The sequence below is a fragment of the Branchiostoma belcheri genome, unplaced genomic scaffold (assembly GCF_001625305.1).
Source record: "Branchiostoma belcheri isolate BF01 breed outbred unplaced genomic scaffold, Haploidv18h27 scaffold149, whole genome shotgun sequence".
NCBI classification, from domain to species: domain Eukaryota; kingdom Metazoa; phylum Chordata; class Leptocardii; order Amphioxiformes; family Branchiostomatidae; genus Branchiostoma; species Branchiostoma belcheri.
This window is the reverse complement of record NW_017802924.1, coordinates 201,674-213,363: the sequence shown is the minus strand read 5'-3', so window position 1 is coordinate 213,363 and position 11,690 is coordinate 201,674. Positions and strand designations below refer to the sequence as shown.

General features: G+C 39.3%; 1 non-coding gene across 1 annotated transcript; it reads left to right on the top strand.

The window, feature by feature from the left end:
- Nucleotides 1-10,536: 10,536 nt before the first annotated feature.
- On the top strand, nucleotides 10,537-10,618 carry Trnas-gcu. The gene has a single exon. It is a non-coding gene; the product is annotated as a tRNA-Ser (tRNA).
- Nucleotides 10,619-11,690: the final 1,072 nt, after the last annotated feature.

Sequence of the window (11,690 nt, the reverse complement as noted above, 5' to 3'; positions counted from 1 at the left end):
AACATAGTTGCTGTTGTATTGAGGTCACCTGAGTTAGCGCTGAATGGCGGCCGTTGCAAACCTTTATACTTCATACTCATCCATTGTAAGCTGTCAGAATATCGTCCTGAATATGATAGCGCAATAGATCTTGTACACATTTTGTGTCTTTCCATCCCAACTCACAGTACCGAAAACAAGACTATAGCTAAGCTGTCTGGTGTTTGAGGACTAATCGAGAATAATTCTCTAGGGACAAGGACAAAATTGATGTGTTTTATAAGCTTCATACAGATGTTTTTGTACGATTGTAGTATTCTTTTCCCGTGCAGTTTTTTTTTTCCTTTTTTTCTAGCTTCAGAGCCGTTGCGTGCGATTGTAAGTCTTTAGGATTACTGTAGGATGTATGGGCGGGGCGTCCCTTGTTTTAGGTCACTCACGCACACTCGAAGCTAACCTGGTATCCAGTCTACCGTGGTTGGGGCGGGTTTTCTTCGGGGCTTCTGAAGGTCTTCCCCGACCACCTGGGCTAGGTTCCCCCGGTCGGTTTTTCACGGCGGGAGTTTGATTAGGCCATTCGTGGTGGGGCAAATTAACTCACAGCGTGCCAAACTCTATAAGCGTAACACTCCTACCGGGCGGCCTGTTGTACTGGGCGGGGGAAAACTATTAGAGGCCCCGTAGACAGCCTGTCCCAACCACAATAGACTGGATACCAGGTTAACTCGAAGCCTTAACTAGGCTTTTTTTGACTCACAAATCGTGAAACATAGCGTTCTCGATCTACTAAAAATTCAGATGGTCATTTGACAACCATTTTCAACTGTTTTTAACTGTTTCGATGACATATTCCCTCTTTTGTGACAGTTTTCTTTACTGATTTTTTAAGTCGATAGACAATCCGATGGACTTAACAAACCCCCCAGTGAGTCAAAAGTGGTTCTCCGACATAGTGATGACCTCTCGGTCGTATTTAGTCTCTTTGTGACACTTGTCTGTACCTAGTAAATCTTTCTCTTTGGCAGAGACCATTTTGTAGAAAATTCAATTGAACCTTCCTTGGTGCTCAATGTTACCATACACTACTACATGTTCCTTATGTAAGTCATTTTAGGTTATAGAACTAGAATTTCCTAAATTTTGTAATGGAAACTACGCATTTTTAATGACAATGAACTTCATTGCATATTCACGCCCTACATGGCCGAATGCACTACTAGTATGTATGTTAGATAACTGAGGTACAAGGGTAGGAGGAAGAATGACAATGAAATAACACAAAAACATCATTTTACACAAAAATGTGTAGTAAGATGCCCCTCTGACATGCTGACCTACAGGTCAAATTCTAACCAGACGACCTAGAAGTCAAGTACATCTTGAGACTTAGATCTTAGTTCTCCTAAGACCTCTCTTCTCGTGCCGACTACTTAAGACATTTTTTCTATCAACATGAAAGCCTGAGAGCAAACATAGACCGCGGTATTATGACAGGTGTTCGGTGTCTGAAGGTGTTTTTGTCCGACAAGAGCGACTTTTATCCCGGTTCAAGGTCAACAAGACTAAGCTGAAGCAATAAACTGGCTGTCAAAAAAACCTATTCTTGACGGTTGCAGCAATATAATGGCGATCCCTTCGCATTTTGAATGAGTGAATGGGTGAATACGTGTCTGAATGAAATTAGTGAGTGAGTGAGTGAGTGAATGAATGAATGAATGGGTGAATTAGTGAATGGATGAGAGAATGAATGAATGAATAGGTGAGCGAGTGAGCGAGTGTGGGAATGAATGAAGCTCTTGTTTAAGATCTTACCACACTTAATATCCCTATCCGTGATGCTCTCCTAGATGGAGCAAAAAAGGATGAATGAATGAATGAATGAATAGATAAATGTGTGAACGAAGTCCTTGCTTGGTATTGTATCACATTTAAATTGTACACACCCTAATTTGTGATCTTCCACTAGAAAGTGGAAGAATGAATGAATGAATGAATGAATGAATGAATGAATGAATGAATGAATGAATGAATGAATGAATGAAAAATGTAGCTACTTTATCTTTTCTTTTTTTCCTTTGGCCCATCCACCCTAGCCTTCCACTTATCACCTAAGTTTTTTTCCACATGGCGTCACCCCCAGTATTGACTTGGTATGTTCCCCAGACAACCCTGAGGCTTTTATAGGGTCCGCCAGCGCACATCTCCATGTCGTGAGAGTGAACAAAGTCACACCTGATTACTGATCGATCCGCCCCTTTCATTCTTTATTCTCCCTGTCGTACTTGTAAGCGTCACAGGTTACAAAACGCTCGGGCGATTTCCCACCGATTCCCCGTACTGTGAGCTAGGGTCTGCCGTTCCCTTGTGAGATTTCACGTCTACATACTGCTGTGATATCCAGCAAACCCCGGTTAAAACGACTACTTAAATCAGCGGGACAGTAGAGTTGGGTAGGCGGCGGAGAGGGCGTGTTTTGCCGAAGAGATCGGCGTGTCGGCCCGCTGACTGGTTTACCGGGTTTTCACACCAGCATGGCGACTTTGAAACGAATTCTCGCGTCTTGGATAGTTTCTTGGATTCTTGTTGGCAACATCTCAGGGGAGGAAGGACCAAAACCTAGACAGCGGATGACTGGAGGTTGGTTTATGTTCTTTTTGTCTTGCTTGACCTGCAGCTGGTTGTCTTTTAGGAATCTTTTAATTGACGTCCCTGTTCCTGTACGCTACTTCCATCTAAACACACTTGTCTTAGAAACTTCAATGAGACATATACATGAAATGAATTAAGATATCACACTGGAAGTCAAAGGACTGATTTGTGGTGATGATACATGAGTTTTTTTTTACATTTATTCACAGTAGTAGGACAAAGGGAAAGTTACTTAGGTTTCGATGATTGCAAAAAGATTATTGAAAATTGCCCGAATGCAATTTCAGGGCAGGAAAACTGGAAATATTCTGAATAAGGCAATCTTTGTAATATTGACACATACTGCTTCACATTAGCACATTTCGATCAGAATTTCGTACATTGGGCATCGAAAACTGCAGAAACAAGCCCCAAAGTGAGTCCTTTATTTTATGGGTGGTACCCTAAAAATCATCCCAGGGCCCTCCCAGTAACCATGGATACCTGATTTTTCAAAGCCAATATTCTAGTACTATCTAGTCATTTATCTACATACTGAGTTAAAGCCACAATATCCTAATTGGTGTAGCAAAAATACCCAAAATTCTGACGGAAAATGGTTACTGGGAGAGCCCTGGGATGATTTCTAGGGTACCACCTATAAAATAAAGGACTCACTTTGGGGCTTGTTTCTGCGGTTTTAAATACCCATTGTATGAAATACTGATTGAAATGTGCTAATGTGAAGCAGTATGTGTCAATATTACAAAGATTGCCTTATTCAGAATATTTCCAGTTTTGCTGCCCTGAAATCGCACTGGATGCCACTTTCACTTAGAGACTACGAAATATTATCTTTTCTGTAATTACCCTCCATGAAAATGGGGGTACTGTTTTTACTCCGTTTCATGTTTGGTCTGATATCTGAAGATCGGTGAGAAGGAACTGTACGATATTTGGCAGATTGATGGATGGGGCCTTGGAGATTGTGTAGGTTGACTTTGAGCCCCTGGTGATTGACCTTGGTACTGCAGTTTAATTTTTTTATTCTGTTGTTTGCGCGTTATGGACTGTTTGTGCGATATTAAGGTAGCATGTAGTTGTTATTACCATGGTTTAGTGGTTTAAATTTGGGCTTCCTAGCTGTTTGCGTTTGATATTTACAATATGTTTAAAGTTGGTCTTTTTGTGTTGAATGTTTGGAAAATCTGGTGGGTGGTTTGGTATAATATTTGGTATGTGGATAGTTGTTGAGTTTCTTTGCGTTTTAGAGTGCATTAGCAGGTTGTCGTATATTTTTATTGCTTAATTTAAAAGGATTTTCATTTTTTCACCCCTACTTCATAATAGGATGGTCTGTTTGACCCCAAAGTTGGGACAGATCTAGAGTGTTTTTGTTTATATACCTCCAGCTGGCAGGTCAGGCCCAGGCATCCAATCTATTTTTACCCTAGACATACAGAGTCTGCAGAAAATATCGTCTGGTTGTGTTTGGGTCATTGAATGGGGTTTGAATTTGTTTATGTGTGCTTGAGAGGTCATTGACCTCACCTCAATATGGTTGGTTGGTTGGTTGTCTGTTAGTGCTGTTAATGATAGTTTATTGATCCAAAGTAGGGTCTGTGATGTACATGTTTAGTCAGTTGTTCAAATTTGTGTCTGCAGATGGTGGGTAATTTGAAGGTGAAATTTTGTGTATCATTGAAATTCCTGAGGCTGTTGATGTCAGGACCGAGGTAATAAATCTTGTTTGTCTGGTCTGCAGGTCATTTGCCTGTCTGGTCATTGACCTACATGTACAGGCAAATGACCTGCAGGCCATCAAAGTAAACAAACCATGGTAACAAGACACTAAAATATAGGCAACCCCTTCCAATACAAAGTGCCACCACAAATCATTCTGCTGATAAAAACAAAGTTTGACTCATAATATCTCTATTGAAATACACCAAAAGATTACAAAATAACAAGCTATTTCATGGAGGGATGATGTCTACGACTTCTCCTTGTTTGTAGGCTGTCTTCTGTGGTGCCAATAATCATTGTTTAGTCGACACGTGTTTATAGATTTGATAACATCCGATCCTAATATCAAAATGAACTTGCAATTCTCTGTGTTGTTGTCGCTGTCATGGTTACTAGGGGGAAATGACCTCTAGGTCACATATGACGTCACATGTACTCAAACAACATTAGCAGCATCTTGTCTTAGCTTTAAATTGTCTTATTTTTTTTGTATCGTATGGGGTGTCTAGATTTACATATCAATCTATAGTTCTTTTTATAAGGCCACACCAATTTAAATTGTTGGTTCTCGGATTTTTTAAAAAAAAAATATGAAGTGAAGAGGCGAAAAAAAAAAACAGGTCTAGGCATCATATTATAGCCCCAAATGCTAGGAGCCATGAAGTCAATACAAAATGCTGGGTTGATATTTAAACAAGGAATATTGAACTTTTAATCAAACCACTGCATTAATAGATGGAAAAATTGTAACAACAAGGACGAAAAAGACTTTTCTCAACTGTCGGGGCAAAGTATGAGAACATTTGAGTTGATTCAGAACCAGAATCTTATTTTTTTGCAAATCAGAAAAAAAGGGGCGAATCCGAGAACCAACAAATCAAATTGGTGTGGCCTAACTACCTGTTTAACTAGTATAGATTATGCAATAGTTACTAACTTAAGAAAAGTAGTGAATGCTATTTCAAACGTCTGACATGCAGTTTTCTATTTTCATATACTATCCAGCTGCTTGAGTAACGGTTGTCTTGTCTTCTCGTTACCTTTATTCGAAGAAGTTTCTGATATTTCTCAAAGCTTTAAACATCATCGATCAAAGAACAAAAGACCATATTACTGCTAACGTCTCCCCACCCATTTATTATTCAAAAAGTCGGACAATTCATCTCCCACTACATCCACGGAAGGAGTCGAAACCCGAAATTTAATTAGAAATAGAACTGTAATTGCTATTACCTGTTTGTGTATCACATATCCCCTCTCTGTCATATTTACTGACGTTATAAGTTTTAAGTAGAGATAGAACCTTAGACTACAAAGCTAAAATTTGCAAAGCAAATGCACTATAGTTACCTTCGCATAAATTGCGGTCTGCTCTGTTAATTCTTACTCAAACACATTCATATATTAGTTAGATTCTTTATCGACTACTAAGTATATGATGACGGAAGTCTAAATCCCTCCTGCTATTAAATTGCAACATGATGTAACCCAACACCAGTTACCATGGTGACAGACGTCTGGTTCTGGTCTTTGACCTTTTGAGTTAAAAACAGAAGAATAAACATAGCAAAAACAATATTTCTCTTCGATAAACACAATTAGTAGAAGTAGAACTGTATATTACCATATGGTTTTATACCATTCTTCAATACATTCTGTACTCATTGCCCCCGGCCATAGATTTGTAATAAGAACATAACCTGGATGTCTAACCGTCATAGCATGCCGACAGAACGTACTGCGCATGCGTGAAACCCACAATGTATTGTACATAGCACTTTGGCAGAACGTCTCATATAAGGTCATATTCGCACATATAAAGTTACCACCCCGTCTGTAGTTTCCAAAAGTTATGTCGAAAAAGATATTGTGATGTCTGCAACAGGCAAAATTCTGATGCAACGTTGACCAAACATTCAACGAAAACCTTTAAAAATTGAGGTTTTGCGCAGGCGCAGTACTGCCCACGTTCTATTTCTAACCTTTATCGATATATGTAAAGTGAGGCTTTGTTGCTAGGCAACGACGTGACGCTTCAATATTTCACAGCATTGTGGACTGAATCGTAAATTATCCAATGACCTCCTTTTTGGATGGTCCTGGCTCTAAATATATAATTTCTGATACTAAATACTCCATTATTTATTCATATCAGCGATGTAGAAATGTAAGTATGATACACGCAGGCGCCGGGTCTTCGTTTTGTTCCCATCATGAGACATTCATGAATAAATTATGTTGCTAGGAGACGCGGGTGTGGCCCTCTCGCCGGAGGGGTCAATGTCCTTCAGGTCAATTTGGGGATTTCTGATGTCACGCAATTTTCTTTATGTAAAGAAGAACCTACTAATACGTTAATGGAGGTTTAGAATTCAATTTGTGGTGCATAAGAGCTGCAGTTCTTCTCAATTTAGGTAAAATCACGAGATTTTTGGTAAGATAGTAGTGAGTCTGGTAGATTAGGTGGACATTGTTAGCCTCTACCAGGCTTCAGAGGGATGACATGCCGGGGAAGTTGGGCCAGAAACTACAGTCGGGTGCGGCAAACTGTACTCTAACCTTCCTGACATGTTTTTTTTCTCTCTCTGTTTGGCCAATTTTTACTCTTTCCAGCCGCCTCCCGAAGCCTGGTAGAGGCTACGACATTGTGGCTCAGTCTTAGAGCAGAGTTGTTAGTTAATAGCTCCCTCGTGCTCTGTGGCCGAACCTGTTGACTAGCTCTGTTAAAATCTCAGTTAGAAACATTTGGCTCAAGTTATTTCTGGCAAATACCTTTTTTTTTTTCAAGAAACAGCTCCAATAAAAACTCACGAAATCAATGTTTCGATATCGTTAAGACAAATTATACTTGTCTAAACTGTTCAATCAGTATGGCAAAAATCGAAAACTGTAAAAAAAACTTGTTGTTTTCTTGTCATACAGAAATAACAGATGTATAACGTTATAACGTTAAAGTTCTATAGACCATACTGAAGGACACCGATAGTATAAGGGGAGGGACCAGCAAATCGCCATGCGCAGAATTTTGGGACTTATTTTTCAGATGATTTTTTTCCTGGTCAAATTTTGCCCAGAAAGGCCTAGTTTTCTGGTAAGAGTGACAGAAGAATGTATATCTTTAAAATATGCCCAAAAAGTGTGATCTTTTTCATGGTTTGACCTGTCATTGACCTCTAAATACTTGTTCTCTGTGTGGACTGTCCCACTTTGCCAGGGGTGAAATCCTGGTATCATTTCAATATTTTAGCTGTAGCTCATTAAAACCCCGGAGTCGAATTTCCACTATTTGGACCAAAATATACCTGACAAATCCAGCTTTCCAGGGGGTAAAGACTTGAGGTTTAATATTAAGGTAAATATGTTTTAAAGTGCTCGTTTCTAGTAGTTTTAGCATAGATTTCCAATAGGATATCCTTATGCTGGTCCCTGCGCATAAGACACCACGCCTTTTTTGTGGGACATACGTTGTATGTAACCAGCCTTTAGGGCATGTGAGGGGATCACAGAATTGTTCATTCAGGTCAAACCGATCAAGGGATTGAATAGGAAAACAAACTAAACACATTCTTACCTGTAACACCCAGTCAGGATGCATTTTAAGGTGCAAAGTCTCATGAGAAACTGTCCTTTCGTTGTTTATATATAAACTCAAATGAATTTCTAATTAACCTAGTATCTTTAGTCTTTAATAAGACAAGAGGTGGTTATTTGTTAAAGTATGACTTTCTCTTTATTTCAATATGGGTAAATAGTGATAGAATCTGAAAAGATCTCTTAAGTAGTTAATCACATGTGCTTAGAGATCTAAGTCAGTATCTTGAAGATTATTCATCGGTTGCTATGTATGAATAAGTATAGCCCTAGGGCTAGGGGCACAGATTTTTGGATGAAGGCAGTCATTTGGGCCACCCGGAATACGTACTGTCACAGGTTAAATTGTACTTTAGGCCACACCGTCTTAATTTTATGGATAACATCCTCTGAAGACCCTCAAACTGGTGCGCGCGGGCGAAAAAAATTCTGGCCAAAAATAAAAATGCTACTTAACCACAGGAATACAAAGCTGGTATTGTGAATTTGTTGTGTACATAGCGACGTATACGTCAAGCCGACACATGCTAGGTTTTTGCGGAATCTATGAATCGGCACGGGTTCTTGCCGTCGTTCGGTAGCCTGGGTACCCTCCGATCCAGAGTTGCAACCGGCTCCATATTTTCACTAACTACCATGGACTAAAGTCTTAGTCTAGAGGCCTAGAGCGTGATCTTTTTTTTTTTAGAACAGGTGAAAATCAATGCGCGCGTGGATGTCATCCATAAAATTAAGTCGGCGTGGCCTTATCTACTTCAAAATCTATGGTAGTCGCGTTCTTTGTGTGTTATACGTGTTACTTTTATTTATTCACATATATTTATTGAGTATGAGGCAAAAAGCAAAATTTGCTTATATGACAACTTCCACACAAAAACATACAACGAGTATAAAACACATGCATAATTACAAGGTGGATTTAACCAAGATAAATACAAACATGACAAGTTGGTGATCTATCAATTACGAGAATCTACCCGTTCGGTAGATGAAGTTTTGGACTGTATCAAAAACATTAACGTTACAGTTTTGTAGGTGTGAGAGTGATGTGAACCCTCGAAGTAGTAAGGAACATAGGGAACTGTCACTGAGGTGCTGTAGCTCTACTATGTTGGAGAGAGATGATAACAGAGTACTTCTCTGACTGGAATAAAGATTACAATGTAGAAAGTAGTGTTCAGTTGTTTCACTATGATAGCCACATTTACATATAGGGTAGTCAATACAATAATGTTGAAATAGATGGTAATTTAACTGACTGAAATTAAGACGGAGCCTTATGTGATGAACTGCGGAGTGTCTTTGGTCATGAGAGAAGTGAAAGTGTTTTGTCGGTCTGTTGAATAGTGAATCCAACTCATTTGTAAAGATGTTAATAGTGAGAGAGGCTTGGATATTGGAGGAATGATTTTTTTTATACTTTTCAGTTTTACAAGCAATAGGGGAGAAATTCTGGTTGGCGAAGATTGTATGGGACAGAATCACGAATACGAGATGGAATAAGATCCTGTAAATACTGTGGTGCAAGACCATTTAAATTTTTCCAAAATTGGATCAGTTTATGTCTTTACCTTCTGTCAGTCAAAGTATCCCATCCAAACTCGGCTAAGACGCTCTCGTGTTTAGTGCCTCTTTTGGCCCCAGTACAGACCCGTGCCGCTGACATTTGTACAGACTCAAGTAGATCACAGATCACTTTACCAGAAAGACTACACCATACAATATCAGCATATTCAGCACGTGTTACTTTGGTCCAATGCTTTTGTTATTATAATCAAAGTTCCAAATGAACGCAATACACTGTAATAAAACGTACCGGTTGCATTCTTAACATGTTAGGCCATGTTGATTTGATTATATGTATGTCATCCGTGTGCGCATGAATTTTCGGTCGTTTCCCTCCAAGAAAAGTTTTCAACCATACTGTAAATCGTACAAAAAAGTTGCAAAATGAGCAAATATATATCGTAAATTGCAAAAAAAATATTGGAAAACGATACCAATGCCGTATAATGCCAAAATCGAAAAACGAAAAAGACGAAAATGTAAAGAAATGAATGTGAAGAGTAGATCATTCGCCATACCATACTCTGTGCCACTTGTTCAACCTTCATGATTTCATAATGAAAGCAACTTTTTTTACAAAACTTTTTTCTTCGAACGCTTGCATCAGTTTTGGGGTTTCCAGAGGATGTCATTCATATAATCAAATCAACATGGCCTTGCGAATTTGCCAGTGAAGGGGAATTTTGTTTCCCTTGACGAGTCAGATTTGCACTGTTGCGTGCACGGGATTGTTAGTGTTACCAGGGCAAACAACATAACATGCGATTACGTCATGCCCTATAGAAAAAAATGATAAAAGAGGAAACATTCTTCTGTACGTGTGTGCAAATCTGCACATTGAAAGCGATGAAAGTCGAGTTAATCTTTATCGGATGGTTGTTCTTACAATGATTCTTACACGCACAAAAAAAACTTGAGAACATAATTGCCACGTCTCGTTGTTATCTTGTCCCTATTATCAGATTATTATTCTGTCGACATGTAAGTCTGTACACGTACAGGACTTACAGGTTCTAGACACATCCAGACGAGGTGGCCGAGTGGTTAAGGCGATGGACTGCTAATCCATTGTGCTCTGCACGCGTGGGTTCGAATCCCATCCTCGTCGATAACTTTTTTTTAGCTCCAGGACCACAAAGTTCGAAACCCAACCCGCAGAGGTTAGATGCTAAACGCCGCCGCGCATTTTCGTCTCGTAAAGGCTTTTGTCATCTGAAACAGTCGATGCCATATCGCTGAATGGTCAATCCAAGCGTATCATAAATTTCTGAGGTGTTAATACGTTTAAAAAGTATAAAAAGCATAGTATAAGCGTATAAAAACCTTTAAAACGTATGAAAAGCATACTTACTCGAAGCACAAAGAACCTTCCTCCGCTCAAAAATCATGAACCTGTCACTTCCAGAAAATCTGACCTCAAACTTTTAAACTCCACTGCAGTACCGTATGTGTCCGCTAGGAGTCCCATTATCGAACTTGACCTTCGTCGTTGTTGCCCCTACCTATCCACTAAAGATCTTGAACAACCATCCACAGTTTCTCGAGTTATATTGCATAGAAACAAAAACACAAACAACTCAATGCAGCAACGTACGAACACTACAGGTAAACCATTTTTGAACTTGACCTTTTGACCAAATATAATTAAGATCCATTCACAGCTTCTCGAGTTATGCTGAACATATAAAATCAACAGATGCATAAAAAGCCCGCTGCAGTACCATTGAAAACGCCAGTTGGGCCATTTTTTAAAACTTATCCTACTTTTCCTTACTACACTATGTACTTACATATCAAATATCAACAAGATCCATCCACAACTTCTCGAGTTATGACGTTAACCCAGATACAGACCCACACCGCAGCTGCTCTACCGTGCCCAAATCGAAAACATACCTTTTTCTGACGAAGGCAATTATGTGTGGAATAACACATTTCCTGTCTTCTTGACTGAACAACAGCTACTCACAGAACAACATATCAATAAGATCCATCCACAACTTCTAGAGTTATGACGTTGACCTATGCTAAATACAGACCCACACCGCAGCTGCTCTACCAAGCCCACAGCTAAGGCCACACCAAGTAAATTTTATGGATGACGTCCTTTGGAGACCCTAAATCTAATGCGAGAGGGCGAAAAAAAAACAAGAAGGGCCCTAAAAAATAAGATGCCTAGA